The sequence below is a fragment of the Periplaneta americana genome, chromosome 6, assembly GCF_040183065.1.
Source record: "Periplaneta americana isolate PAMFEO1 chromosome 6, P.americana_PAMFEO1_priV1, whole genome shotgun sequence".
Taxonomy (NCBI): domain Eukaryota; kingdom Metazoa; phylum Arthropoda; class Insecta; order Blattodea; family Blattidae; genus Periplaneta; species Periplaneta americana.
Genome location: NC_091122.1, coordinates 142312973 through 142339494, shown reverse-complemented (window position 1 = coordinate 142339494; position 26522 = coordinate 142312973). Strand labels below are relative to the sequence as shown.

Genomic DNA, 26522 nt, shown 5'->3' with positions numbered 1-26522 from the left:
TATCACTGTAAGACGACTTTGACTAATAAGTGGCCTTGGTTCTGCGAAGAGAACGATTGAACTTCATTGGTAGAAGGGGTGGGAGTGAAGTACGTTAAAAACTCAGGTACAATAAAAATTGAAGTAAAAATAAAATGATGTCCCTGTATAAACAGAATAATTAAGTCATGAACTGGAGAGAAGTATCCTGCGGCAAAGTGTTCACATTATAACCGTGTATGTTACGTTTCAGAGTTTTGTATTAATTGTTGTACGATGTATTTAGTATAAATTTAATGTAGCACAAATTATTACGTAACAAGAGCCAGCGTCGTCTAGGGTTATTAAGCAAGACTCGTGTTTTGTAATTGGGCCGAGTATGAATTCGGGTTCGAATCCCGCTTGGGCTAATTACTCGATTGTTTTTTCCCCGAGGTATTCCCTAACTGTAAATTGAATTTCATACAATGGCAGGCAGTCCAAGTCATAAGGAGAGTGGTTGGTAATGTCGGATTATTTCGCCGAAATACAATATAGTTATCATAAATTTCATTATCACTAGGCAAACCGCGTAATTGTTATAACATTATTAAGTATTCGCTTAAATATTATGTTAAGTTTCCTATAAAGTTAGTACTTTTTGAGCAAATTATTACTTACTTACTTATAGCTTTTAAGGAACCAGGAGGATCATTGCCACCCTCACATAAGCCCACCATCCTGAGCAAGATTAATCCAGTCTCTACAATCATATCCCACCTCCCTCAAATCCATTTTAATATTATCGTCCCATCTACATGTCGGTCTCCCCAATGGTCTTTTTCACTCCGGCCTCCCAACTAACATTCTATATGCATTTTTGGATTCGCCCATACGTGCTACATGCACTGCCCATCTCAAACGTCTAGATTATTTTTTTAGTTGGTTATTTAATGACATTATATCACCTACTAGGTTATTTAGCGTCGATGGGATTGGTGAAAGCAAGATGGTATTTGGCGATATCCTCCTGAACAATATAGTCAACACTCGGAATTTTCGTTAATTACAACCAAACATTCGCTTTAAATGTGTATGATTTAAGACCTACTGTTTTTAAGGTTGCGTGAGATTTTTGGATTTTTGTACTAAATCGGAGATGCAGATACATCCAAGGTTTCGGAGCTATTAATCCGCTTCATAGTTAGGTAAGAAAAGAAAGATTTCCCTTTCCTTGCCAAAAGCTAATGTAGTCAACAGATAACAATTATAAAAATATGTTTTTTTTCTCCAAAACCTCCTTTATAAATTCAGCACAGGTCCTGTGCTGGAGGCTATCTTATTAATATAATAGGCTGTTATTAAATTAGAGAGAAAACAGGATTTAGACTGAAATATCTAAAGATTCAACTACGTATACACAATAAGTAGACTCACGTATGCATTTCATGAGGAAACAAATTGTTGGCATCTCGATACGGCAGTTTTTTCCTACGAAACTTCACAGTTAGGAGTATCAGTGAGCTCAAAATCATTTATAGTAGACGACCTGGTTGGCGAGTTGGTATAGCGCTGGCCTTCTATGCCCAAGGTTGCGGGTTCGATCCCGAGCCAGATCGATGGCATTTAAGTGTGCTTAAATGCGACAGGCTCATGTCAGTAGATTTACTGGCATGTAAAAGAACTCCTGCGGGACAAAATTCCGGCTCATCCGGCGACGCTGATATAACCTCTGCAGTTGCGAGCGTCGTTAAATAAAACATAACTTTTCATTTATAGTAATTACGGAGTGCAGAAAAATCCGTATTTTAGTCTACAGTCACTGATCTGGCACATCTGAATCGATTCTATTACAAATAGGCCTATACTAGGAGTGTGAAAATGCGTCACATAGTCATCTTCATGTTACTAAACATACATTTTAAACCAGGGATGCAAAACTATGCTACAATTGAAGCACACGTCATAAGGCGAAACACGTAACTCATCCCTTAGCGTCATTGTACGGCAGAGGGAGAAGGGATGGGAAGGGAAGGAGAGGAGAGGAGAGGAGAGGAGAGGAGAGGAGAGGAGAGGAGAGGAGAGGAGAGGAGAGGAGAGGAGAGGAGAGGAGAGGAGAGGAGAGGAGAGGAGAGGAGAGGAGAGGAGAGGAGAGGAGAGTTTTTGCCAAACGTCACAGAAACATCATTGAAGGCTCCGGCGTTGTGGATGGGGGAACAAACTATTTCCCCATGGTTCTACCCCTTTCTTCCCCAGTTATACAACCCTGTTTTAAACCCATAAAATCGATATCTTACGTATCATTCAAGAACTGATCCATGAAATGTATAGTGTTTCCTTTTTACAATACGGAGTTCGTTTATTCATTATTCACACACTTATGAAGGCAATATTTCGCTATATAATATGCGTTCAAATGGGGATAGGACTAAGTGATAAAATCTGTATTTTGTTCCCTTGCATACAATGTTGTTGTGGGTATGAAATTATGTATCTCAAGGTAGAATTGGCAGGAAACGTTCCCTCGCTTTTGTTTACGGTCTGCTTAAAATGTCTGCAGAAATGACAAGTGTGGCAGCGATAGGAACGGAAATGCAGGTATGGATTTATCTTACCGTAAACCGATCTCAAGACGTCATGTTCAGTCGCACAGCTGTTCTTTTTCTCTGTACAGCTCGGAGATTATCAATGTTCTATCCCATCATAAGAACTAGTCTTTTACCTCAGTTCATAAACAACACTGAAATACGTGCATGGTTGCAGAATAACGCTGAAACAGTAAAATCGGAAGGGAATGACTGAACAAATCTAAGTTAATTATCAAAAGACAGCAATGTTCAGTAGGGGTAGTTTAATTAACGACGCGTTCAACTAAAGAGATTATTCAGGTTGAAATTCAACCTGAGTAAGAAATGGTCGACCAATTTTTCATGGAGGTCTCCACCAGGGAAACAATTCTTTTGTGTGTCTTGAATCTAGGGACAGGTTTCTTTTATATGTCTTAAATCTAGGGACAGAGTTCTTTTGTGTGTCTTAAATCTAGGGACAGGGTTCTTTTATGTCTTAAATATAGGGACAGGGTTCTTTTATGTCTCTTGAATCTAGGGACAAAGTTCTTTTATGTCTTAAATCTAGGGACAATGTTCTTTTATGTGTCTTACATCTAGGGACAGGGTTGTTTTGTTTCTTAAATCTATGGACAGAGTTCTGTTATGTGTCTTAAATCTACGGGCAGGGTTCTTTTTTGTGTCTGAAATTTAGAGACGGGGTTATTTTATTTGTCATAAATCTAGGGACAGGGTTCTTTTATGTGTCTTAAATCTAGGGACAGGTTTCTTTTATATGTCTTAAATCTAGGGACAAGGTTCTTTTATGTGTCTTATCTAGGGACAGGGTTCTTTTGTTTCTTAAATCTATGGCCAGAGTTCTGTTATGTGTCTTAAAGCTACTGACAGGTTTATTTTATGTGTCTTAAATCTAAGGACAGGATTCTTTTATGTGTCTTAAATCTAGGGACAGGGTTCTTTTATGTGTCTTAAATCTAGGGACAAGGTTCTTTTATGTGTCTTAAATCTAGGGACAGGGTTCTTCTACGTATCTTAAACCCACTACTAGAGCGTCCCACAGTACAAATAAAGAAATGAAGACATACTGCATCACACATTCTGTTTTCATATTTGTCGCATAATGGTGGAAATCTGGAAGTCACTGTAACTGGAAGTTGGTGTGAATTTAATTAGGTATCGATTCTACTGGGCGGTCTGAAATCTACTGAAAAAGTCATCTGATCAATCAGACTGAACCATCCTCATTATAGGGTTATTAGTAGAGATGAACAACGATCGAGAAAACGAGACTCAGCGCCCGCAAAGCCGAAAACCCGCACGACAATGTTGTATTACGTCGCGTCCTTGACGTAAAGACTGGTTGTTGGTCTTCTGAGACTCGATATTGATCATCTCCCGAAGTCCCGAAGTCAAGCAATTGTTTACACCTGAGTGAACTTTTATCTACTTTGGCAACTGTTATATATGTGTAAACAATCAAGTAGCCTATTTGAAACATCATCTCTACCTTTTAGTGTATAATAATCCGTTTACCAATCTTTATTTAATTGCTAGTCTCTTACTAAAAGGCTAAGAATTTTCTTTTCATATGTTTGAGATTAAGTGTGCAATCTCAAGTAAAAAAATATTGACATTATGTTTTATGTATCTTAGAAATGCAAATTTATTTGAAAATTTTTATTATTTGTATAACCATAGGTAATATATAATAGAACCAGAACATTTTGATAACTAAGATACTGTTCTGTTTCGTCTTTTTGTCTCATTTAAACATTTACGTTATTTATTTCAATTATGTATGTTATTCAAAGTTACGAAATCTTTCCACGCCGACCAAATGCTATTTCGAGAATGACGAGCGAGACTCGAGGCGCAGCGAAAATGACGAGCCGAGAATCGAAAGACAAAATGCAGCGAACACAGCGAGCGAGGGCGGCAGTTAGTTTTATTCATATCTAGTTACAGTATTAGGCATTCACAAGCATCAAGCCGTTACTCATGTAGTTAGCATGGCGCAAATCCGCCGCTTAAGACAATATAGGACAAAAAGTAGAGTCAAATGACTTAAACGAAGTCACTGTGAATGAGGAACGGGACCTTCATTTCTCTGTCAGGAATTGAATACGGGTGTACTAAATTTATAGCCGGAAGCATTGCCATCCTACAGGATAATGTGTATTCTTACTGTGTAACACAATCAAATGCCGCCTTAAAAGTTATGTGGTTTTCCCATATGGGATGCAAATCAAATGAGTAAACTTGATCTTGCTTTGTTCCGGGTCATCGTGAGGAAGAGAGGTTGCACGTGCAAGGCTACCGTGTGGCGGGCATATATTAGAGACAACGACGCATTGTCTGAGTCTGAGAGACAGTCCACGCACGTGGATTTCCGCCGAATTCTTATCTTATGCTCTGTCATGAAGGACGTCCCACTGACGCCACTCTTGCTTGGAGAAATCCTGCGGTGGAGGTGGCACAGAGAGGGAAAGGCAGACAGGACTCTATAAACTCAGGGACACCTCGCAAAGGCGGCACTCGTGGTGGTTACAGCAAGTGAACAGAGCAGTCGGCAGTGTGCAACCGCAGGATCCGAAGTTCCAGGTATCTGCGTGTGCTTTTCACTATGTGACAATGATTATCGTTTTGGTGGTCCTCAGGAGTACACAAGGATTACGACTGAAACCTAGTTCAACCAATAAAGGAAGGGACATTAGGAATAAATCGGTGTAATATTTAATATTATGGCGCTATTGTCAGAGAGGGTTCGCTTTCAGTATCACACTTGATACTCGAAGAAAATTTAAACATAATTTTGTTTCGTGCCACGCAATTTGTTTGCTTTTTTTTCTGTAACTCGTAAGGTCGTAGTTTAAATACATGCTTCTTGGCTGCTTTTGTTGACAAATTATGTGCGCAGTGAGAAATTATGACGAATGATACGAATCTATTAATTCACGTCAAAAATATTCGGTGATTTATTTAGTAGGCTTAATGCTGTAAACTTCAGTTTTTTTAAGTTAAGAATTATCTCGAGACACGAAGAAAATACATTTTTCAGTCAAATTGTAAGTTCCAGGGTTTCCAAAATTTGGAACCAATTAACTATAGTGTCTGTAATCCACTCAGTTTAAGATAGATTATATTGGTCTATATTAAATCAAGGGTACAATCCTCAGAAGACTATGGAAATTACTAGAATTCTTACAATTAAATAAAATGTGAAGTTGTTTATAGCATCTTCATAAAGAAGCAAAGTGCAATTTATTTTTATATTTAAAATGTATATGTGTAAAATATATTTACATACATACATACATACATACATACATACATGCATATATACATACGTCGGCCTGGGTTGCTTTCTGTGCTCCGAAGTTGCGGGTTCGATCCCGGCCCAGGTCGATTGGCATTTAAGTGTGTTTAAATGCGACAGGCTCATGTTAGTAGATTCACCGGCATGTGTAAGAACCCCTGTGGGACAAAATTCCGGCATACCGAAGAAGCTGATATAACCTCGGCAGTTGCGAGAGTCGTTAAATAAAACAATTTAAATTTACATACATACATACATACATACATACATACATACATACATACATACATACATACATATCTTTGATAGGAATCTAGCTGATATGTACATCTATTATCATGCAGTGCATCTCACTTGACGATATGTGTCAGAGGAAGAACAATTGTTTGTGTTGTATACATATGAAGTCTGATTAGTGTAATATGTTGCTAGTCGGCGATGTATGCAATGGAGGGGAAAAGAAACTGGCCACCCTACCCCATATTCTGGCCTAGTTCCGCATAAGTGGTGCCTTGTTGGTATCATTTGTGAGGTTCAGACCTATCTTCGGACAGTTGAGTAAACAACAACAGCAACATACATACGCACATACATACATACATACACACATACATAATGCAATTTTCTACATTGTATACCCACACTGTTAATTTATTTTTGGCAACCAAATGGAGTAGTGAAGCTCCGTAAAAGGTGTGCTTTGCCCTGAAACTTGGTGTTACGCACTAAAATAACTAAAATTCTGTGCTTGATATTGAGAGAAACCGTTTTAATAAAAACATATCTAAGTATTGTAACACACACCATAATACCTGTGAATATTATATTAACTCCAACACAGGCCTACTCATGACAGATAGTTAAAGCTGATATGTAACGTACATGGATTTAAGAGACACCAAGCTAAACTTTCGACTTATTTCAGCAATTATGATTCCAATTTATTTTTTGTTTACGTTATTAAAATTCTCTTAGCAAGAGTAAGATTAAGTGCTACAAAAAATTTGACCTCCATTCCTTTCACCGGGCTATTCACTTCAATGTCTTGCAGGTTTTTGACTCTGTGTATAACTTAGCACCTTTACAATCATATACTGTAGTTATAAAACTATTTATCTCTTTTGTTAAGTTTATATAATATACACGCTTTAACATCTGTGGTCATATCTCGTATTTAGGATCTTTGAGTATACCAGTAGGTCGTTGTAACTATTGTTGAGTTCCTGTTTCTATTGTCGTGTGTTATAGATGGTTTGTGTTCATGTAACTGGTTTGAAATTTGATTGATGTTCATGATATTTGTGACTGAATCGGTGATAAATCGTGACATGTAACTTTCCAATCCGGCATTTGCCTTTGTGACTGTGGGAAGCCATAAAAAAACCCAGTCAGATTGGACGGCCATAGGGTTTGAACCCGGGACCTCCATAATGTGAGTCTCAAAACGCTACTGTCTGAGCGAACTCGCTCTGTAAGTATTTATTCTATCGAGCGTAAGGAATGATATAGAGATCTTTACAGTTTCTTTGTTTCACTAAAGGACCTTATGTTCGATCTCCGACATTATGAGCGGTTCATGGAGGCAATAGTTGCTCTATGGTACATTTCCTGTAAGATTCCTCACTTTTATCGCTCCGAAGCTGCTTTATCGTTGTATCCAACATTTGATAAATCTATGTAGTTTATACATTTTTCCTTGTTACTTACTGAAAGGGTCTTTCCCTGGAGTGAAAAGGCGGCCGGAGCATGATGTCGACCATACCACCCCATTCTAATGTCAAGGACATGGAGTCTCACCTCCATGACCTCCATGCGCCTTCCCGGCGGCGCAATGTTAATTAAAAGATATCTGAGTAACAAATATTATATTGTGTTTATATCTGAATAGGCCTATATTGTAATGTACTATTTAGTCTATGTATTACAGAAAAAAAGCTAAAGGAAAGATTTATTCTCAAATTATGCTGCATAAATACTATCATACAGAAATTTCGTGATAGGAATTATGGGCATGATTTCGTGCTGACAAGGCCAAAGCAAAAGAACGGTTTGATTTCATTTCGTAATGAATTGGTCTTTACAATTCTAATTTAGCCACGGTCTTAGTATTACGGTGATTATCGTAGTCAATTGGCTATACAACTGTCAGTTATAGAAAGGGATTATTATTTAAATTAGAGGTGAATCATTAATAAATTCAATTCAACTGTCAAAAGTTCTGTGATAGAATTAATGGTTTATAAATTGTATTTATTTTATACGATGTTCCTTTTGTGTATGGTTTGTGCAAAGTTTAAAAAATAGCATAACGATTTTTTTAATGACTCACAGCCAGTAAGTTATGTTTGGTAATAGTGAAATATAGCCGCCTTAAGCCATAGAAGATAAAGTTTTAAAACCCACTATTCCAGTGTAAGTCATAATATTATTAAACATTGTTATCCTTCTTATATGCGTGTCTCTATCTACGTGGCCTACAAAATTAACCTGCCACGCAGGCGGGCAGGCGGTCCGGGTTCGAATCCCGAGTTTTTATTGGATTTTTTTCCGTTTCCCTGTTAGAGTACGCACACATTGGAGCAACGATAAACGATAAAAGAAATCACCTAGTGACGCTTTGGTATTATAAAAGAATCAAGGCCCGTATTCATAGACATTCTTAGCGCGGGTTTCTGGTGAATGATCAGCGAACTAACGTTTTTCGTATTCATAAACCAATGTTAGCGATATATGATATGATATGATATGATATGATATGATATGATATGATATGATATGATATGATATGATATGATATGATATGATATGATATGATATGATATGAATCCTGTACAAGTAACCAGTCGATAGCCGGGGCTAGTTTAGCACGCTCGTAGCGCGGGCTAGCGAAATGTCTATGAATAGCACCCCAAGTATTCATATGGAAGCAAAGAGGACGCGGGAAGCGAACATTTTGATTTATCAGTAGAAGATATTCTATACATCCAGTTAATGAAAGAAGATATATAGAAAATATCAGCTGCTAAGGTTCAAGGTTAATATAACTTAAATATGTATAAAATTGAACCCGTTTCTCATCCCAAAGCTAATATAAATTCACTGTGATGTGATTGGTTCTTGTGATCACATAATGTATCACGAATAAACACACAAATGATCAATTTGTCAGTATCCATTATAATTAATTTAATATGCCGAAATAATCATAAATCGATTAATACTCGGATGTATTGATAACCACCGGTCATTATGCAGATTAGTGTTATCTTAATCGGAGATCATATGAACGACAAGAGCAAAGAAAATGGAATTTTTCTTTTTCGTTGCTTTTATCGTGTATCTTCGCTTTTATCGTTACGTACTCCAATATGCACACCTCAATGACAATGCATGCTACAATTCTCTTTGATATAGTATCGCTGCTTCTTTTATCGTTTATGGTCGCTCCAACGTGTACCCCAAGTCATCAACATATCCCGTCACTCTCCATTCCATTAGAACATTCGTACTGTTCTCCAACCAGGAGATTAACCGAGAAAGGAATGTGCTTGCTATTGCGTCATCTATTGGAGCGAAGTAGATAGATAATATTACCGTTATAACGTCAGTTTAAAAAACATGCGCTCTCCTGCATATGTTATTTCCTGTATGGAGAGATTAAAAGACCAGGAGATCAACCGTGATCTAATTTTGTAACTAGGGTAGTATAAGTATGTGTGTATCAGTGTTATCTTTTGTGCTTTGAGAGTTAGCCAATGGAGATGCGTGTACCCCCGTGTGTGACCTTATGATATCTTATGACATCAACATTCATTCACAGCATTACCCCGCTGTGTCTCATTCTACTGAGACTTTCACCTGGTTGGAGTACAGTAGCATTTCTCCGATCACCGAAGTGCGGAGGGGATTGGTCTCTCTAGAAACATGTGGGGATGCCTGCATGAAACTGGGTAGGCCTACACAGAGAAGTTTAGCATAGACAGTGAGAATGCGCGGAGTTGTGGGTCGTGTAATAGTTCATTCAGACGGACATAGCTCTAGGGTTTGTCCTTCCTCTTTACCATACTAATAATAATAATAATAATAATAATAATAATAATAATAATAATAATAATAATAATAATAATAATAATAATATATGAAGAGTACAGATGAAAAAGATGAATGCCACATTGATCTTAAGGGTGAGATAACGATCTAATTCAGTATATTACTGCAAAATTTACTACAGTTCGTATTGAAAATTAAAGAAAGGATGACTGTCCGTGATAATAATTCTCGTTTTTTACCTGATTTAATACGAACAATACTGAAGTTTGTGGTAATGTATTAAATTAGATACTGGCATTGCCCTTAACGGCATTGTGGCATTCATATTTTTTCGTACTCTTCATATGTGAGAAGAGGGGGGGAAAAAGAGAATTATGAGGTAACTTTCACGAATGGTGGTCAAGGGATGATATTTCGACGCTACTTTTTTAAATATGAACCTTCAACAAATTAAAATGAAGCTTTACTGGAGAGAGTGAGTAAAGAAAGAATAATACTGAAACTTATCAGGAAGAGAAAAAGGAATTGGTTTAATTACTGGCTAAGAAGAAACTGCCTACTGAAGGATGCAGTGGTAGGAATGGTAATCGAGAGAACTTTTCGGAACAGAAGAAGATATTAGATGATTGACAACATTAAGGTAATGGATCTTATGCGGAAACTAAGAGAAAGGTGAAAAAGAAAGAAGATTGGAGAATATTGCGTTTGGAGTGAAAGACTTACCGTTGGGTAGAAAACTATGAATGAGCATAAGTAATAGTTATCCTCTGCTATGATATAGCGTTCCTAGTTTCGAGTCTGAGTTTAATTCCTCGAAAAGAACTTTAGATGTGTCTCCTTTTCTCCCATAGTAAATTTGTATCCTTAGTATTGTGTTCGACATGTTTTATCTTAAACTTTTGTTTTGTGTCATGCTAGACCAGAGATGTAAAAATGTGACTTGCGGAGTGATTTCCCCTCATTACCTTCTCCTACCGATTAGGTGCGCTCGATAGAATTGAACGAGGATCGCGTGGCTTTAACATAAACAACCCCTCTCTCAGCGTCACATCAGTTTAGTAGGCTAGTAAGGAGAGGGTAATACGTCACGCACGATTTCTCTTCATTTACATCCCTGTGCTAGACACATCACCAAGGAGTCCCGCTACTTGCGCATGTCCAATGTGGTTCACAGTCTTCATGCAGACGGAGGAGGAACTTATCAAAAGTCCTGGTACTAGATGATGATGATGATGATGATGACGACGAAGTCATTTTGTTAGTTTTACTGTATAATTCAAAATCTCAAATACTGTAAAATGTTCTCACGGTAATAGACTACGGGCCATCGGCGTAGCTCAATCGGCTAAGGCGCTTGCCTGCAGATGAATTGCGCTCGGGCGCGGATTTGATTCCCTGGTTAGGTTTTTTCCAAGGTCTTCCCCAACCATAAGGCAAATGTCAGGTAATCTGTGGCAAATCCTCGGCCTCATCTCTTCAAATATCATCTCGCTATCATAAATTCCATCGACGCTAAATAACCTTATAGTTGATGCAGCGTCGTTAAATAACCAAATAAAAAAACATACTACGGCGTATAGTTTTGTGTTAATATTGCGTGATTCTAGTCGAATTTACAACTAATAAATTATATTTAATATTTGGTGCATATTGGTTAACAAATAAAATATCCTACCAAATTATTTTACCCTTGTAATATTAATATTAATAAAATTGTATTTTATTTTACGATGCTTTCAATTTCAAAATTTATTGAGCGTCAAAATTGAACGTGAGCGAGAAATGGCTGGAAAATTTTGCCTGAAGCCTTCTAACAGAGACAGGGTTCTTTAATGTGGCGTAAATCTATGGCACGGGTCTATCAGCTTTACTTCCCTCTCGGAGAAACCCATGCTAAGGATTATATCGCCCTAAACAGGATTTGAATCTATGAACCTCGGGGCACACAACATATTAACAACAATGGGAACCCTTGGAAAACGCTGTCTTGCATGTGAAGTGTCGGTACTCACAAAGATGACAAAAGCAAGAGATATCTCAGATTCGAATAAACAATGCATTTATAATCGGTAAAATAATATATTAATAAACACCACACATACCATCACCGTTTTTTAACAATGCATTATTCGGATCGAAGAAGACGTGCTGTAGATACCATATCAAAAGGAAAAGCCTTGAAGAAATATTTGTATCGCATTTACATTAAGTACAGCCAAGGGCATCGTTGTGACAGCATTGATAAAGTAGTAAATAAAAAAAACAAGAGTATCAAGTATTATTTTATCGCAGACCGCTGACATTTGAAAAAAAAACCGTTTTGTTTAATACTTATTATAATTTGCTTACCACAACAAAAGACTTAGGACCGTATTCATAGACATTTTTAGCTCGGGCTTTCGGTGGATTATCAGCGTTTTTCGTATTCATAAACCAGTGTTAGCGATAGGATATCATTTGAATTCTGTACTAGTAACCAGTGGATAGCCGGGGCTAGCTTAGTACGCTCGTAGCGCGTGCTGCGAAATGTCTATGAATAGCACTCTTAGGGCCGTATTCATAGACATTCTTAGCGCGGGCTTCCGATGGATCATCAGCGTTTTTCGTATTCATAAACCAGTGTTAGCGATAGGATATCATTTGAATTCTGTACAAGTAACCAGTGGATAGCCGGGACTAGTTTAGCACGCTCGTAGCGCGTGCTGCGAAATGTCTATGAATAGCACCCTAAATTGTTACCAATTAATTAGACTAATATTTATCTGAATCTGCTATTGTTCATGGAATCTATGTTTATGCCCATATTAGTTTACATTACCTTTTACCAATCGTTTAAATCGGATTTTAAAAATCCTTACATTATTCCAAATTTTCTTCTCCCACTATAAGTGTTTTTTATCTATATTTATAGAGGACTATATAAATTAAAAATATAGACTACGTATTGTAGCCTATATACAACGTATTGTATATACAATTGCTATTAATGTTTGTATTGTATACTTCATTATTTAATTTTCTTTTAAAATAATTACAATGTATCTACTACATAAAAAGAAATAATGACTATATTTCTATTAATTAGTAACATTTTTCTGTACTCTTACATTATAAACAGTATTTTACGCAATCCAAGCATTAAAACACGCTTGTAATGACGCTATAAATCGTGCACAATTGGCCTAATTCCGGCACTGGTACCAGAAAAGATACCTAGCAACTAGTATTCCATGACGTCATCACCGCCTTCACAACACAATTTTATACAAAGTACCTGTAGGAAAAAGCTTCAAAACAACAACAAAATAAGTTAACATTGTCTTTGAAACGGTTACTTAGCAACCATGCAATATATTGCGTCATATCTAGTATGTAACTCATGTGTCTACTATGTCATAACACTTTGTAAATTTATAATAGTTTGTTTTACATATTTTAGTGCTAGAATAATATAAAATGTTGTGTGTAACACGTTTAACATCTTCATTATAAACACTCATGAAAATTAGCGCGCTAGGTTACGCTCACGCTCTGAACATTCACTCGTGCCATGGTTTCCAAGATTACACATACACTATTTACATAAATTACTATATCGTTATTGGAAATCGTGCATAATACGCCACATTATTATACCAGTGCTCTGAAATATTACCATGGCAACTAAAATGTTATGACTTCTATTATGACTGCATAACTTGTGTCATCAGGCTACGGCGCGACGTCACATTCTTAGTCCTAACATGGCCAACATTGAACAAGTTTATATATAAATGCACTTTTAACATGAGTTTAATATAGTAATTCCTTTGTTATTTAGAACTTTGAACATGTATTTATATTAGACGTTTGTCACGATGACCATGACTAGACCGAGATAACCATAGGACTTCGATTCGCGCCGTAGTTTGTCTTTCTCGTTAGCCACGTTGCGCCATTAAGTTAGGCTAATATTATGTAACGATTCGCTGTGCTATAATGTTTTAATACATCATTGTTGTTAGATCAAACATTTTCCTCATAGACCATGATATCAACTACCCATCAATACCAATTTGATGTTATATCTTTCTTAATTGTTTCATAATGCTATCGTACAAAAAATTACATATGAAATGCGTTTATACAGTTACTGCATTCGTCAAAATAAGAAACTCGCTTCGTTTGTTTCCTGAACATTGACTTTTGCCATAAACTGTCACATTGTAAACTTGTTTCATGATATATTATTACAATATCACACTTCAAAGGACTTGAGCCAAAAGTTTCTTGCAATTTAAAAAACGTTTGGCGTTCTACGTTATATTACTTACTTACTTACTTACTGGCTTTTAAGGAACCCGGAGCTTCATTGCCGCCCTCACATAAGCCCTCCATAAGTTCCTATCCTGAGCAAGACTAATCCAGTCTCTATCATCATATCCCACCTCCCTCAAATACATTTTAATATCATCTTCCCATCTACGTCTCGGCCTCCCTAAAGGTCTTTTCCCCTCCGGCCTCCCAACTAACACTCTATATGCATTTCTGGATTCGCACATACGTGCTACATGCCCTGCCCATCTCAAACGTCTGGATTTAATGTTCCTAATTATGTCAGGTGAAGAATACAATGCGTGCAGTTCTGTGTTGTGTAACTTTCTCCATTCTCCTGTAACCTCATCCCTCTCTGCCCCAAGTATCTTCCTAAGCACCTTATTCTCATACACCCTCAACCTACGTTCCTCTCTCAAAGTGAGAGTCCAAGTTTCACAACCATAAAGAACAACCGGTAACATAACTGTTTTATAAATTCTAACTTTCAGATTTTTTGACAGCAGACTGGATGATAAAAGCTTCTCAACCGAATAATAACAGGCATTTCCCATATTTATTCTGTGTTTAATTTCCTTCCGAGTACCATTTATATTTGTTACTGTTGCTCCCAGGTATTTGAATTTTCCCACCTCTTCAAAGGATAAATTTCAAATTTTTATATTTCCATTTCGTACAATATTTTCGTCACGAGACATAATCATATACTTTGTCTTTTCGGGATTTACTTCCAGACCTATTTCTTTACTTGCTTCAAGTAAAATTCCCGTATTTTCTCTAATCGTTTGTGGATTTTCTCTAACATATTCATATCTTCCGCATAGACAAGCAGCTGATGTAACCCGTTCAATTCCAAACCCTCTCTGTTATCTCTACGTTATATTACGTTTAAAAAAGCTGAATTTAACATTGTAGAAGATCAAATAAATTCAATCAGCGACTTAAAATACAGGGATATATTGCTGTAAAATGTAAAATAGTATACATAAAAACTATAATTACCTCATCCTGAAGGCAAACGAGTCAGCGAATGACATACGTTAGCATCCTCTTCCAGGGATAACATTCTGTGAAATAGAAAGCAACCGTTACACAGCTTACGTTACTACGATGACGACTACGACTTCGACGACTACCACCACCACCACTACTACTACTATTAATACTACTACTACTGTTAGTACTACTACCTCACAGAGCCAGGTTCCATCCTCAGTATCTGATAAACTCCAGGGCCAGAAGTTCCAAGCCCTTAAATCCTATATCAGTATCAGAGACTCGTGCTACATCCTACACTTCACCCTAGCCAATTTTTAACTACTGCAGATGGTAGATCCCTCTATGTTTGTTTTATCCATCAAAAATTCCATCATGACCAGGTCAGGAATCGAACCCGAGCCGCCTGCATGGAACACAAACGAAACAATGCACGTGTCATTTTTTTTCAGTCCTGTACTAGCAGGTCACTCTCACATCCTCGTCTGTCTGGTTACTTCTTGCTTCTGTCTTCGCTCATTAGTTCATTACACAAGCAGGAGCATCTCTACAGTAGTCTGTTATTAATTCTTTTTACGTGTTTCGACACTGCTCCGACATATACCAACTTAGACAGTGACCGGGGAGCGTTGGTTCCTATAATTAATCAATCCTGTGTTCCATATATCTCTGCTATGTCCACGCAGGCGGTCCGGATTCGATTCTCGGTTATTTTATAAAAAAAAATACAAGCGACACGTTTCGCGGACAAGGTCGCAGTTAGGATTTTTCTCGTTGTTCTCCCGTTTCCCCGACGTTAGGCATCAACATCATTCCGTTCGACCTCCAATCCATAGCATTCCCCGATCGAAGACTGGTCTAGAAATGTGAGGGGTTCTCTGTTCGAAAACCGCATATTCAGCGAAACTTAGCATAGTTAGCTGGTAAGGGTTGAGAATAATTCGCCTATTTGGGGTTCAGCGTAAAAATACTCTCAGATGGACGGAGCACTTAGGTTCGTCCTATTTATAAATAATAATAATAATAATAATAATAATAATAATAATAATAATAATAATAATAATAATAAAGTCACCGGCTAAGGCGCTTGCCTGCGGATTCAAGGTTGCGCTCGGGCGTGGGTTCGATTCCCGCTTAGGCTGATTGTCTGGTTAGATTTTTTCCGAGGTTTTCCCCAACCGTAAGCCAAATGTCAGGTAATCTATGACGAATTCTCATCCTCATCTCGCGAATCCCACTGACTCTAAATAACCTCGTATTTGATACAGTGTCGTTAAATATAATAACAATAATAATAATAACAATAATAATAATAATAATAATCATAATAATAATAATAATATGTTCCGTATTCCGCAGCACGCCTTCTGTTCTGGGGTGCCATTTTCTTTTCATGCTGTAGGTTACATACATTGTTGTTTAGTCAACTGCCCATAGACAAGTTGGAATCTCATAAGTGATGCCAATAAGGCATCATTCGTAAGGCAACTAAGCCAGGAGATAGTGAAGTATAGTGGCCAGTTCTTTTCCCGTACATACATTATGGCATTTATATCATAATTTTATAATTTCCATATCCAGTAGGCCTATTGAAAGCAGCTTTGATCATATAATTTTTTCTTTTGCTTCTTCTCTCCCTTACTCAAATGGCTGGTCGGAAGTGAAGTCCCTACTATGTTCCGGAAAATAGTAGGCCTATATTATTTGGCATGACTTGACTTTTTGAGGGCTGTCTGGGATGGATCCTTCTGCTTAAGCTTACATTGGCGCATTTTGCGCCATATATATGCGATGATGGTCAACTAGTCAACTACTGTTTCCAAGTGTGCAATATTCCAAAGAAGTTTTCAGATCCTTACAATTAGTATGAATTGTTATTTTTTTTAATTTCTTTATCTATTTTGAATAAATGTTAAATGGTATGTTTTATTTAACGACGCTCGCAACTGCAGAGGTTATATCAGCGTCGCTCTATTTTGAATATCTGTGCAGTTTCGACATTAACTCGTTAAGAGTTTCCTTGTTGGATTAATTTATAGGAATATTGAAACAATATTTTGTAGTAACTTTTTCATTCATTCATTCATAGTGTTCTGCCCAAGGGCAGGTCTTTCACTTGAAACCCAGCATTCTCCAGTCTTTCTTATTTTCTGCCTTCCTCTTAGTCTCCGCATATGATCCATATATCTTAATGTCGTCTATCATCTGATATTTTCTTCTGCCTCGAACGCTCCTCCCTTTCACCATTCCTTCCAGTGCAGCCTTCAGAAGGCAGTTTCTTCTCAACCAGTGACCCAGCCAATTCCTTTTCCTCATTCTTTCATCATCCACTCTTTCCAACACAGTTTCATTTCTTATTCTGTCTGTTCACTTCACACGTTCCATCCTTCTCCATATTCACATTTCAAATGCTTTTATTCGCTTCTATTCACTCCGTTGTAATGTCCATATTTGTGCCCCATACAATGCTACATTCCACACAAAGCACTTCACTAGTCTCTTCCTTAGTTATTTTTTCAGAGGTACGCAGAAGATGCTAATTTTTTCTTTATTAAAAGCTTCCTTGTCCATTACTATTCTCCTTTTGACTTCTTGGCAGCAGCTCATGTTACTGCTTATAGTACATCCCAAGTATTTGAAGTTGTCCACTTGTTCTACTGCCTCATTTAGAATTCACAAGTTTACTTTCCTTTACTTTTCTTCCTATAACCACGGTCTTCGTCTTGTTGGCATTTATCTTCATCTCATACTGCTCACAGCTGTCATTTAGCTCCAGTAGTAGAATATTCCTTAGTACCATCTCTTCTACTAACAACGCCATATTTATCATTATCAAATCTTATACACTTTATTCTTCTTCCTTCTACTGTCACTCCTCCCATGTTCTGAAAACAGTTCTTCACTAAATCCTCCAAATAGATGTATAAACATATTAATGTTGTGCAATTTGATCTTGTAATATTTAGAGTGTTGTTTGGTGAAAGCACGTGTTTGTAAAGGAAAGTAGCCTGTTACAGACATTAAATTTAAACATTCGTTATGTTTAGCGACAATGTCATGGTCATGGTTAACGGGTTTTAAGTCTAGATTATTGACGTCTTTGGAAGCGCATGCAAATTAGCACCTTCAACTAAACTACTTTCGGGGGACAACTTTACGAAAACCGGAAATAGAGATTTGGTAGCTACCGTTCAGTAACAAAGGTGTATGCAAACTTTCTATGAGGTCATGCTTTTCGTGATAAAATTGAGGACCTAACATTCTAAATATGCAAAGTGTCAAAAACAACGTTCTGAGATATTAGTGAAAAACACACTGCGAAATGCTTGGTGAGATACCTTCAACACTGTCTTTTGGTGCACGAATGAATCTCTTACAGTTGAGATACGACAAACACAATTTAGTATCATATTCTCATACGGATATTTCTCCCTTAGATTGAATAAAATTAAAATTGAAAAATTGGCACTTAGCACATTTATAATGTTAGGTCTTCAATTTCACATACAAATAGCGTTATGTCAGTTACAGTAGCCTACGTAGTGTACACAAGAAACAAGTCCTCTTAAAAATTCAAGTAGACCAAGGCATGGATGTACGACAGCGGTGACCAAAACAGGTATCGTGATTACATCGTGTAATCAGAGACATTCACACTGGTAAGGGGAATTTCTTGTACATTGCTCTCTGTCTCGCTCACGTACTGAAGGTAAGCAGTGTCGGTACCATGTAGCTCTACAAACCTTCTGTCTCTACGAGCAGGAACAGAAGTTTCGTATAGAATGGGAAGAGGAATTTATTTGCTGTTATGTCGGATAAAATGTAATATGTTGCTTTGCTAAACGGTTCAATTAGTAGCCTAGTAGTATATAGAAGCGACATTACAGGGCATTACGCTGAATACACAGGCTTCAGGTATTATTATTATTATTATTATTATTATTATTATTATTATTATTATTATTATTACTACTACTACTACTATTTATCAGCAAGTGTTACCATAAATTTTTATATAGGCTTACGTGTCTGAATATATAGACCTACATCTTCCCTTGAAGGATAAAATAACTACTACGCTATATCTCAATTTTAATTTTTTTTAATCTGTGATAGCTGAAGAGTTCACTGCAAGAATGATGGATGTCATTTGGAATACATTTTGCAGGAGAAGCAATTGAAAGTTTGAAATGCTTAGCGCTCAAAGCTTAACTGTGATTTACCGATCATTACTGGACAATGACTATCAGTGTTAATGCCATATAACTCTTAAGTACATTCTATATGTCTTAGGCTATGCATTGACAGTCTTGGTTCATTTTCGACAAGAAAGTGACATTCATCATTCTTGCATTGGACTCTTCAACTATTATCAGTTATATATTAGTTATTTATTTATTTAATAATAATAATACTGATAGCATTATCAGTAGTAACAGTAGTAATTAATAATAATAATAATAATAATAATAATAATAATAATAATAATAATGATAATAATAATATAGAGAAACTATTCGAATATTACGTGCTACTGTAGTAATGAAACGAGCTATTAAACTCCAAGAACTGAAATCAGCCTTATATCATTGTCATGAAGAGAAAGATGACACAAATAAATGTAAGGAAGCCAGCTATATAGTGGTGAACGAAATAGCTCTTCCTCTTAAGCCTTTCAAAGAAGGAGAGTTTTTTAAAGGCGTAATGATCAAGGTGACTGAAATAATTTGTCCAATGAAAGTCGTTAATTAATTTTGAAAAAACTGCGCATTTCTCGACTAAATATGCAAAAGAGAATTCAGGAGATTTCTGATTGTGTTCATGAAGAATATTAAAAAAAAAAACAAGGAAATTTGTATATATTTTTTTATTGGTTCTTGATGACACTAGTGACATTACTGATATAGAAAAGTTTGCGATTTTTATTCGAGGGGTTGATGAAGACCTCAATGTTAGTGCACGAACCACCACTGGTTGTAGTTTTCATGCCAAGTACCTCTCCCCCGTCTCCTTACTTCACAGACTGTCTCTCGCGTGTAATCACTGCCGTTCGAGTTTTGGTCACCGCTGATGTACGAGTAAGTTACGTTATCTATAAGGCGTCTTTTGCCAATGTTACTAATGAAAATATCAGAAATTGTGACAAGTTGAAGCCAAATGGGTATTACTACTATGATCACTTGGGGTGTAGAAAAAGAACACCGGAATAAAGGGATATACTGAAGCTTCAGCATTTAAGTCAGGCATGTCAAAACCCTGCTCATTGTGCAGTAGTCTCTGTGCTATGTGCACTTTCTATTCCCCTACCTGGAGGGAGTGAATCGCCTTGGAGCAGAAACGCTGTTTTAGTACGGGTGCTGATTTGGCTGTGTCTGTGAATGAGTTATGATAAATAAAGTGAGGAGTTCACAGATAACGAAGAAGAGAAATTACGAATCATGTAACATAATTGTTATGTTTTCCTCAGCCAACAATAATTATCATCAGCCCATGTCGAGGCAATAGTCCTGTGACAGTTTAGATCAGATTAGTAAAGTTCTCAAAAAATGATATTGCCAGCGCTTATTTCTTATTCAGTACTCTTACGGAAAAACGAACTTGACAATGGCGTTGTTTTGGAATCTGTACTAACACGACTTTCATTTCATAAGCTGGCACGTGGTGAGAATATAGTGAGAAATACATATGAGGCTCTTGAGATTGCAAGGAGCGAAGAAAGCAACTATTTGCAAGGCGGAAAAATTTTATGAAAAAATATATAATGGCAAATTTTCCATCTCACGTCACTATATTATGCTTACATTAATAAACCTGTAAATCTGACAAATAGAATATCGTCGCTTCACAGCTTGTGAACTACACTATTAATTTCTTTCAGTAACGCTCCCAACTTGTCGATACTTGCTCTCAACGTTTTCCAAATAAACTATATGTGAATTTAAATTCTAAGCTTAATTTATATAATTTATTAATATTAATGTTAATTTATATTGACATACAGCAAGGATATTATTTCAGTGTAAAAACTTCACAATGTCCTACTGCATGTAATTAATTGGGAGTATAATGTTTTCTTCAACATTTGTACCAATGGTCCCAATAAATAATAATGCTTGACGAACAATGAAAGAGTAGGGTCTATTACTTTAAAATAATTAGTCCCTACCTGCTATGTAAAATGAAATACTTGTTCGTTTTTTTTTTTTTGTTTCGAAATTACTGCAATATTTTTTTCTTCAAATACTATATAAAATCATATTAATAAATTATCGTTACAAACCACTACTTTGTGAAATACGTGTATAACTGAGTAAGCCTAAAGTTTCTTGTATTACAGTTGTTAAGTATAGACACTGATAATAACCGTGTTTTTTTCTCCTTCTGCTAAGTGTGTTTATACTGTCCAAATGCCTATTTAATTCAACCCTAGAAGCGCAGAATAGATTATTGTACATCCCTCCAGCTAAGAAAGGGTAAGGACAACGCTCGAATGATACAGTCTGCACAGACCGGCGATCCGCGCACAAAACTGCACATTTATAGTCTGATTTCTGGCATGCCTGGTTTAAGTAGTATTTCTATAGTAAATATATGTAGAAAGTAGATACTATATTTCATTCAAGCAAATTGACTTCATATTTTCAACTAATTTCATCAAATTACGTTTAATATCCTATAACTCATTTATTAATACATTAAAAAATAAGTGCCTTATGTTGAACACTACGTGTGTATAATGATAGTGTTTAGCCCATACTGTTATTATAAATATTTATAGACAATTACTGGCGTCTTTCAATCGGCTAAGGCCGTTTTGCTTCACTGGTAAGGTTGCGAGCATGTTTCGTAACTTCTCCATGGCCTAGTGGAGCTGAAGTATCTGAATAAAGTCACTACTCGCATGTGGAACTTTCCCCGTAGGTAATCAATTTTACTTTCATCTTGGTCAGTACAGACAACTCTGCGTGGACTATGACACATGCCACTGTTAAAAAGGTTAGGACTCAATCTTCTGGAGATACATGGCACAAGCTCTTCTTGGAACTTTCGCCTCTAAATAAGATTAACATTGACATGAAAGCTCTGTGCATGAGAGGAAGAGTGTCCTATGTTTGTTGCGCCTTCCGGATTTTTGTAGCGCTGTTACGAAGGAACTACATAATAAATGTCAAATTACTGTGGAAAGTCCGAAGGAGATAAGTGCATAGCTTTAACGCTCCATGAAACTCATGGTCGTGGGCTGGAATCCCGCCTAGGACTGGTTGATTGTCCATTGTTAATGTGATGTCATGTGTTTTCTTAGATAGAGACGCAAAATCGTGTCAATTTTACGTTAAGGGAATTCCACCTGAGTGCTATCTAGTGTAGATAGAAAATAACCAGAAACGTGGAGTTATGAATTTAGAAAAATCTCCGCTACTGATATGAAAAACCTTTCAGTAGATAGATAGCTGAACTAACGACAATAAAATGGGAACCTTAAAAAGTACAGTCAACTCCGTGATATAGTGAACCTCAGCGAACTAGCATATTTCGTTCACTATATCCGAGTTTCACTAAATCCGAAGTGTCTCTCCTCTAATCTTAAATGACAGAAAAATGAATGATTTTCTGAACAAGAAAAAAATATTATAAGTACAGTAATTAACATATTTCATTTTTGTGGAATGGATTACACTGTATACTGTATACTTTCACTCACAGTTGATTTACTTAAACTACTCGTATGCTGTCGACCCACATTCACTTGCGAAAAACCATGTTAAATATCACTTATAATATTCATCTTATCTTCCAAAGAAAACACTTTAAACTGCGACATTTTTATACAGTAATTGGGAAGTAACTGGCTTGCTCTTTGGTGCAAGGAGCTCTATCTCAGATATTGTATCAGTTTCTTTCATCGTTTTCATAATGATCTTTTGGAACTTCAAGATATAGCCATTAATGTTTTAAGACATTCCTTGTTAATTGTAAATAACCATTTGTATAGTTCTATATATGAAAAATAAATTATTCCTGTCGAGGATAGCTGCCCCCCCCAAATAAATAAAAATAAAATAAAAATTAAAAATAAAATATTGTGGATCTACAATTAATTTAGGCGCTATTACCGCTCGGTGCCCCTTTTTCAAGGGCAGCTATCCTTTTTGGATTCTTCTCTTTCTCACTTTCGAACACCAGAAACAGACATCAGATAGAATTGACAAACGCTGTTATGGTGTGACTGCGTATCAGCTTTGGAATTTCCCGGGTCACTTAATGGAAACTGGGAGGGTGTTGATGGAGTTTTAAAGCTATTGGAATCTTACCTTCAGTTATGCTCTGGACATAATGTCTGTCCCCTTTTAATAAAAGAAGGTAATTTCATTTTCCGTTGTTTCGATGCTATCCGTCATAATGGAAATGTTTGATAACAAAAGGCAACCTTTTGACGGTGGAGGATTAGAAACAACAGAGAGTAGTGTGCCTCAGAACAGAATGGCAACCCTTAGACGGTGGAGTGAGGCAAGGTCGTCACGCGTTGCCTGAATTTCCAGTACAGCTCATAGTCTAGGAATCACTAATCCTACCTTTGTCCTTTGACTAAAGGAGTAAGAAACTTAGAATGTTGTTCTCAAAACATTCTTTCAATTTTATACAAGAAGATCCGACTTCAAATAAGAATTTGTCAGGATACAATTCTTGTAAATTCAATTTTCAAACTTCATTATAATCGAAGCGAGGTTTCACTATAAACGGATATATTAATGTACTTTTTAATGTATGCGGGTCGGACCAAGATTTAGGTTCACTATTGTCGAATGTTCACTATAACCGAGTTCACTATATCCAGAGTTGACTGTATGTCAAAACCCCTTTGAGGATTGTACGGAAGGAGGTTCTGAATAGAAAAGATTAAATAATATTTTAAAACTGTCAATACGAGATTTAAAAGCACAAGTAACAGATTTGAAATAGCATAAAATATGCATTTGAGTGCCCACTTTGCCGGGCTATTGGAGGAAATGAGATGTGCTGGATAAAGCTCTATGTGATCTTTCGCTTGGCTCGAATATAGGCATCAGCTAGATCTGCAGATCAAATGTGAAATTTATCATTGGCAGACGGTAAGTAAAACACATGGTTCATCGTAGATACTGATCTAGTTAAATTGTGATCTATAATTTACCAATCTGCCTCTATTCTATTGTACGATGTGATGTATCTGTCTTATATTCGTTATGAACTAGATTAATATAAGATAAATTATATTATTCAAGTAACAAAACAACGAAATAATTTACACTATTCTTAAATATACTTTACGATTTTTACTGGCAGCAGCGTTCCCGTAGATCACTTGTATTTTTACAATATTTATTCTATACAAATCGCTGCAGTGTCTGAGGCAAGCCCAGCCGGACAGATCTAGCCTTCAGACGAGGTGCGACAGTGACATAGAATTTCTTTTATGCGTGTGCCTCCATGGTATTCTGAGATTCTACATCACTGTTGCACCTTGTTTGAAGGCTGGACATGCCTGGTCTAGACATTCGGTCTGTCACGCAGGCAGTCTAGGTTCGAGTCCCGGTCAGGCATGCGAAAAATTCATGATGCTTGTGGCGGACAAGGCCACAGTTGGGATACTTCTTGGAATTTTTCACGTTAGACATCAACAACATATTGTTCAATCTCCATTTCATCGTATTCCCCGACCGCCGGATGGCAACGCACGAAACGTGGTGCCGACCAAACCACCTCATTCTAATACCGCGGTCAAGAAAGCATGGAGCTCTAACTTCATGCCCCCCAAGTATCTTCATGGCATGTGAAGGGGTTACCTTTACCTTTTATCCGGTACGGATGGTAGAAATATATAGATTACAGAAAAATTCGACATACAAACTTCGTGAGGTAATAGCCGAGATCAAGGCAAGTAATTTTTAGCGATAAACTCATGCCCGAAATTGCCACCCTTTGTTCCTGAAGAGTTTCTGTTTGAAGCCTTAGTGTAATGGCATATGTAAATAAGCCTCGTTTTTATGACCAATCAAGTACGAAGGAGGGGTGTGCCTTCAGATTCTTACAAATTTTGCAATAAACTTTTAATAGTACAACGGGAAAAATATGTGGGCTATTCTAAATACTAGAATAAAAAATAAGTGTTTCAAACAACATTGCAAAATTCACTAAAAGTGGCGAAACTGGAATCCAACCGCCTGATTGAATGCGGTGCACACCAGGTCAGCATGGGCTGGGTGACTTGCTCAGACATACTTGTCATTTGCTTAATGGAGCCTGCAGCAAAACCAGTCTCTGCCAGCAGCTTCTCTCCATTCTTCACCGATGTCTCGTACAACACACTGAGGAGCATGTGGTCCTATAGAAAACGTTTTCCTAAGTATTGAATAAGTTAGAATGCAACTTGCAGGTTTGCAGTGAATTGTCTGTTTAAAGGGATACTATAATCGAATTAGACGCCTTCTAGCTAATAACCAGGGAAAGGAAATTAATGCATTTGCATATTTGTTCGCTATCATTGTGTGAATATGCTGAAAGTTTATCTACATGAATCACAAATTTCTGAATGCAATGATATTACGTTTATTGTGCATAAAAGTGCACATTTTGCCTTTATTTATAAAAGCATCATATTTTAACATTTATGCAGGTAAACTGCATATTATGTATGTTTATTTGTCTTTTCCTCATTTTTAAAAGTGTGTAACCCCGTGAACACGACTAATTTATGTTTATGAATTTTGAACGTAACGATGACGCTCTCATAGGGAGGCTCTCAAGTTAGCAATTGGTATTCCTTTACTGCAGTCTTTAGCAGATTTCGATAGATCAATATCCAGTTTAACATCGGTTCCAGGAAATGTAGGAGATAAAGTGAACGAGAAAACAGCAAATATTCTTACCAAAAATCCTGGCTATTATCAACTTTAAGAAATTCAAGATATTCTCGAAGAAAAAACACCCCCACCCCTAAAAAAACAACATTTTCTATAGAACAGTTCACAGCTTTTGTGCAAGCCCCTCTTACTTCTTGTGACGTAGGACGAAGTTTCTCGCTCTACAAAGCTATGCTGAGAGACAACAGGCGAAGAATGACAACAGAAAGCATACCTCACTGCTTAGTTGTGAATGTAACAGCATTCAGCAATGAGACAAGCACTTCAAAATCCATAGACTAAATATAAGTTACCTATACTTTATTATTCTGTTAAAATAATCTCAGACTGATAATGCGTATTTTGTAGCATATTTATCTATTTTTACAGCATAAATGCATACATATTCTTCATGTTTTTAGGGCATGAACTTCCTTTTCC

At 36.8% G+C, this 26522-nt stretch overlaps 1 protein-coding gene across 1 annotated transcript in view; it reads left to right on the top strand.

The window, feature by feature from the left end:
• Positions 1 to 4974: 4974 nt before the first annotated feature.
• yellow-e (L-dopachrome tautomerase yellow-e) overlaps positions 4975 to 26522 on the top strand; it is a 74588-nt gene continuing 53040 nt past the window's right edge. The window contains exon 1 of the mRNA XM_069829194.1: positions 4975 to 5126. The gene's annotated coding sequence lies outside the window, so the exon portion shown is untranslated. The remainder of the gene's footprint in view (positions 5127 to 26522) is intronic.